Source organism: Pelodiscus sinensis, chromosome 25 (assembly GCF_049634645.1).
Source record: "Pelodiscus sinensis isolate JC-2024 chromosome 25, ASM4963464v1, whole genome shotgun sequence".
NCBI classification, from domain to species: Eukaryota; Metazoa; Chordata; order Testudines; family Trionychidae; genus Pelodiscus; species Pelodiscus sinensis.
This window is the reverse complement of record NC_134735.1, coordinates 42076-48310: the sequence shown is the minus strand read 5'-3', so window position 1 is coordinate 48310 and position 6235 is coordinate 42076.

Here is a 6235-nt window from a genome sequence, read left to right as displayed (position 1 = left end):
AAAAAACCCTTTTTCTGCAAGATCCTTATGCCTCAAGATCCTTATGCCTCAAAAACCCTAGTGCAAAAATGGATCAGCAGAAAATATGCAAATGAGATCACAATTCATGCAACTGAGTCCTTAATTTGTATATTTTTGGCCAAGAAAACGTGTAGGCTACGTCCGCATTGCAGGCTTCTTGCGCAAGAATGGCTGTTCTTGCACAAATATGTGCCGAGTGTCTACACAGCACGCGCGTTCTTGCGCAAGTAAATTTACAGCACAGCATCAGAAAACAGGGCTTCTTGCGCGAGAGCTCTGATGCTCCATATCAAGAAGAAGCCTTCTTGCACAAGAGGCAGCCAAGAGTTTTTGCGCAAGAACTGGCCTCCCAGGAAAAAACCCAAGTGGCTGCTTGGACACTCTGTACCCACACTCACAGCTCTTTACTTCCTGGTTGCCAGATCTACCCTTCAAGCCACACACAGCCTGCAGACGTTGCGTGGCAGCAGCAGCTCAGCCAGCAGCTCCAGCACGCAGTTCTGCCCTACTGCACCCAGGAGCCCAGATGTCTGCTCCAGAGGTACCCTGAGAGCTTGCACCCTCCTCCCAGCAGCCGCCCCAGGGTTCCCAGCAGGCCTGGAGGGGCACCAAGCGATGTGGCCCTTGCTGGTCCCGGGCTGAGGTGGAGGCCGTTTTGGATCTGTGGGCTGAGGAGGAAGCCCTCCACAACCCCCAGGTCCATTGCCGCAACATGGATATTTTCAGCCACATGGCTCAGGTGCTCTCGGACCAGGGACATCCGGCCTGGACCCTTGAACAGGAGCTGCGCCTGGGCTATGTCCAGGCCACCGAGAGCAAGGGGGCAGGAGCCAACATCTGCCCCCACTACTACCACCTCCACGCCATTTTTGGTGAGACAGCAGTCCCAGGACCCTCGGTGACAGTGGACACCAGCCTGCGCCCTGCAGTGACCAGGTCACCTGACGCAGAAGAGGCAGGTGACCTGCCCTCTGGGTCTGACGATGAGGGTGACAACTGCAGCAGCACTATCACCCTGCACCTGGAGCCAGTGCCCAGCAGCCAGGAAGTCTCCTAGGCTTCATCCGAGGCCGGTGAGGGTTCCTTTGGTGAGTGTTGCGCTTCTCACTCGCAAGGGTGGGGGAGCCAGGTGCCCCGGGTGGTGGGGGAGGAGAGAGGGAGGAAGCGTCACTCAGGCAGTCCAAGCTGCATGTCGTGCAGCAGTACGCAGCACATGCAACATAGGCGTGCGCAGCACATTTCATTAGGGTGTACACCCAAAGAATTTTTTAAAACTGTACTCTTTAACCCCCATTAGCCACACCCCTTACCCCCATTAGCCACGCCTCTGGAGGTAATACTTTTGGGGCAATATGGACACATGACCAGAAATAAAAGCTGTCATATGAGCCCCCCCCCCAAGGACTCTCCCACCATCCTCTTACCAATAGGGATTAGTTTGGCCCTCACCAAACCTGCCCCCCCATGCAACTATCCTGCAATTGCATTAACCCAATGTGTGTAATATTAACTTGGGGGGGTGGAGAGGCTGGGGGAAGTGTCCCCTCTAAGAGTTTCCTTCCATGAGCACAGTAAATTTTGTGTTATGCACCAAAACTGAGTTTGTGACTTGTTTGGATGCACCACTGTGGCATCCATGTTATTAATAAGTATCTTATAAACCTCTACCTTTCCCCTCTGCTGCCCTGTCTCCTCCCCTTGCTCCATCAGCTCCCCTGGTGCCTGCTGCCCACCCCTCCCCCAACCCCTCACTCACCTCTGCTGTCCTGACTCCTGCCCTTCTCACTGCCCTCAGCCTTCCTGGGACCTGCCCCCCTCCACCAGCCCTTCTCTCCCCTCCTGTGCCCAATCCTCCAGTAGCTCCACTCTGATCATGTGAGCTACCTCTCCTCATCCCCTCTCCTAATACCTCTCTCTACAGACCTGCCCTGCCTCTCTCCTCTGGTGCTGGTCCCTCCCCTGCAGGTGTCTGCCGCGGAGCACGCTGACAGCGGGACAGCCCAGACGCGCCGCGGTTGTCCCGCTGCCGGCATCCTCAGAGGCTTTGCTCCCTGTCTCCCTGGTCTGCTGGTCTCCAGCAGACCAGGGAGACGTGGAGCAAACCCCATTCGTAACTGCGGATCCGACATAAGTCGGATCTGCGCAACTCGGGGACTGCCTGTAATGGGTTAAACAAGACTTGCTAGACCAGGAACAGACTGGATTCAGCCAGCCAAGCCAGTGGATCTGGCCCACAGGCTGCCTCAGTGGGACACTCAGGCACAGAGAAGCCCCAAGCTGCTTTAAGTGGCCAGTTGCTGCCTATGGCTCTCTACTCCAGGTCCTGGGGGAGGGGAGGCTTTGCATAAACCAGCCAATGGGAGCTAAGATATTTTGCTGGGGGCAGGGTCAGCATGTGAAGCCCACCCTTCCACCCAGTGCAGAGAGCCACAGGGAGCTCTTAGCCATTTTGAGCTGCCTGGGGCTGCGCCAGGCGGAGAGCCTGCCTCAGAGTCCTGCAGAGCTGCTGGCTAGAAGCGGCCTAGGTAAATGCCTACCAGCCACAGACTGCCTCTGGCACCCCAGCCCCACCTCCTGTCCCAGGTCACCCATCCAAACCCTCTGCACTCTCTCCTAGGTTACAGCTCCCTCCCAGACCCTGAATCCCTTCTTACACTTCTCCCCCAGGGTACAGTCCTCTCCTACAGCCCAGTCTCTTACCCCAAGCTCCCTTCTGCACCCAGCCTCCATCCCAGACCCAGCACCCTCTCCTGCACCCCAGTCTCTTACCCCAAGCTCCCTTCTGCACCCAACGTCCATCCCAGACCCCACACCTCCTCCACAGAAAAGTGTAGCCCTTGAGCACTTACTAACATCTTGGAGTGACCCTCCCATCAAAACTACTATTGCCCATCACTGTGCTAAACAGTGCATGTGGAATAATACAATTCTCTTTTCTGACCCTAGTGCCTAGAATCATGGAATACTAGGACTGGAAGCAAAATGCAGGACAATGTAGCACTTTAAAGACTAACAAGATGGTTTATTAGATGATGAGCTTTCGTGGGCCAGACCCACTTCCTCAGATCAAATAGGTCTATTTGATCTGAGGAAGTGGGTCTGGCCCACGAAAGCTCATCATCTAATAAACCATCTTGTTAGTCTTTAAAGTGCTACATTGTCCTGCATTTTGCTTCAGCTACCCCAGACTAACATGTCTACATTTCTATCACTAGGACTGGAAGGGACCTCGAGAGGTCCCCTGCCTTCATGGCAGGACCCAGTACTGTCTGACCATCCCTGATAGACATTTATCTAACCTACTCTTAAATATTTCCAGAGATGGGCATTCCACAACCTCCCTGGGCAATTTATTCCAGTATTTGACTACCCTGACAGTTAGGAACTTTTTCCTAATGTCCAACCTAAACCTCCCTTGCTGCAGTTTAAGCCCCTTGCTTCTTGTTCTATCCTCAGAGGCAAGGAAGAACAATTTTTCTCTCTCCTCCTTGCAACACCCTTTTAGATAGCGGTTTTCAGGTATCATGTTCCCTCTCAATCTTCTCTTTTCCAAACTAAACAAGCCCAATTCTGTCAGTCTTCCTTCATAGGTCATGTACTCTAGACCTTTAATCATTCTTGTTGCTCTTCTCTGGACCTTCTCCAATTTCTCCACATCTTTCTTGAAATTCGGTGCCCAGAACTGGACACAATACTTCAACTGAGGCCTAATCAGCGCAGAGTAGAGCGGAAGAATGACTTCTCGTGTCTTGCTCACAACACACCTGCTAATGCATCCCAGAATCATGTTAATGCCACATTGGTGGTGCTTGAAAAGTGCCTAGGGTGAGAGCCGTTGATCTATCCAAGTGTTCTGCAAACCTCAGCCCTAACAGCTGCCCCCTCTTCTGTCTATGGGAGTTTGGCATAGATTATTCCCTTTTTGCTGGTGAGTAAAACCAGGCTTTCATATGGTATCAGCATGGCAGAGTCAGGAATAGAATGTAAGCATATCTGCCTACCCCTTACTAACCACGGGTATGTTTATACTACCACCCTAGTTCGAACTAGGATGGTAATGTAGGCAACCGGAGTTGCAAATGAAGCCCGGGATTTGAATTTCCCGGGCTTCATTTGCATATTGCCGGGCGCTGCCATTTTTAAATGTCCACTAGTGCAGACTCCGTGCCGCGCGGCTACACGCAGCACGAACTAGGTAGTTTGGACTAGGCTTCCTAATCCGAACTACCGTTACTCCTCATTTCCTAGTCCGTGCCGCATGTAGCTGCGCGGCACGGAGTCAGCACTAGCGGATATTTAAAAATGGCGGCGCCCGGCAATATGCAAATGAAGCCTGGGAAATTCAAATCCCGGGCTTCATTTGCAACTCCGGTTGCCTACATTACCACCCTACTTCGAACTAGGGTGGTAGTGTAGACATACCCCACCAGACTCTAGACCTCCTCCCGGAAGCTAGGAATAGAATCCTTGGCGTTTTGGCTTCTGGTCCCTGTAATGAGCCTAGGACAGCAACATGGCTGCCCATTGACTCAGAAAAGAAAGCACTCTCTAAGACTGTGGTCCCCAACACGGTGCCCACGGGCGCCATGGCACCCGCAGGGGCATTTATGTGTGCCCACCCTGACGTTTTAAAACTACTCACATTCTCCCCTGCTTAGAGCAGGGTCGGCAGCCTGGGGCCTGCGAGGGAGCCCGACGCGGCGTTTTGGAGGCTTGAGCCCCGCCCCTACCACAGCAGGCAGGCCGCACAGGCGCTTCAATAGCCAGAGCAAACCCCACGCTGGTCTGGTCCAGCTGTGAGGCAGCAACAGCCCCCCTCCTTCCCCACACGCAAAACAGCCGTGGTGGGGCCCTTTGTGGTGCAGGAGCTGCGAGCCGGCAGGAGAGGGTCCTTCATGGCCGCTTCTGCCCCCCCGCACAAGCCCATTGGCCGGACCTGAACAATGGCAGCTGCGGGAACCTACCAATCCCCAAGCACATGGCCAGGCAGGTCCTGTGGGAGAAACAGGAGAGCAGCGCGTCTTGCTGGTAAATGTCCAGCCCCCCAGCTATTCCCACTCCGATATCTTCACCCACAGAACTCTCCTCCCAGACCCTGCACCCCAATCCCCTGCCCTGGGGCACAATCCAAACCCCTGGCCTGACCCCCCTCCTCCCAGTAAAATGTCTGGTATTTTCAGTTTCTCAGCTGGAAAGCCACTTGGGACATTCTTCCCCTGCCATGTGGAAGGGAGTGTGAAATTTAAAGGTGCCATGATTTTTTTTGGGGGGGGGTGCTTTTTTTACTCAACATTTGGACATCCCCCCTTTTTATTAATGCAGAATTTTGTTTAAAATGAATTACAATATAATTAAAATAAAAATTATCCAATAAAATTAAGTTTCTATCAAATTTATCCAATTCACATTTAATATGAAAATAGCCTTCAATTTCATATTTGACGCCTTTTTTTGTTGGCACCTACCACACTCTTCTGAAAACTTGAATGTGGTATTGGCCACAAAAAGGTTGGGGACCACTGCTCTAAGACACCTTGGTGGGCGGACCCAGCCGAACTTAGCCCCGCCCACAGGAAGCCAGAGGGCGTATCTAGTACTATAAGAGACACACCTCAGACAGAGCCAAGCAGCTGACCTGAGCAGAGGCCTGGCCCTGGCTCCCACAGTGAAGGGCTTGGCCATGCTGCCCTGGCCAGAGGACTGGATTGGGATGCCAGGACCCCTACCAGCCCTGGCTGGGACTGCTGAGACACTGGCTGCAACCTGAACCCACGCTGACCCCTCTGGGACCCTTGCTGGGCACCGATGATTGGGCCAACCCACTGGAACCCCTGCCTGAGCCAGAGTCCATGGACACCCTGCCAGTCCCTTTGTTGCCCAAAGCCTTCCTCCCCGCTGGAGCAGCGCTGGAGTTTGGTAGGTCTGCAGGGGGGATTGGAATGCAGCCCAGGGATAGCCGACCTCGGGCCAGCTGAAGACATTGAGGTCGGGTGGGCAGCATGTTGTGGTCAGGATCCCTGCTGACCCTCGACCTCGTTGGAGTGTAATGCCCCTGGATCCCTGCCAACCAAGTGGCTGCAAGGCTGCCACTATCAGGGCTCTGGGACACAGTGGGAGTGGGTGGTCCTGTGTTTCCCCCGCCCCCACAGTCCTTCCGTTGGGTGGCAGGTTCCCCCTGTAGGTCAAAAACCCCTGTGCTTGTCGTCTCTCCCGG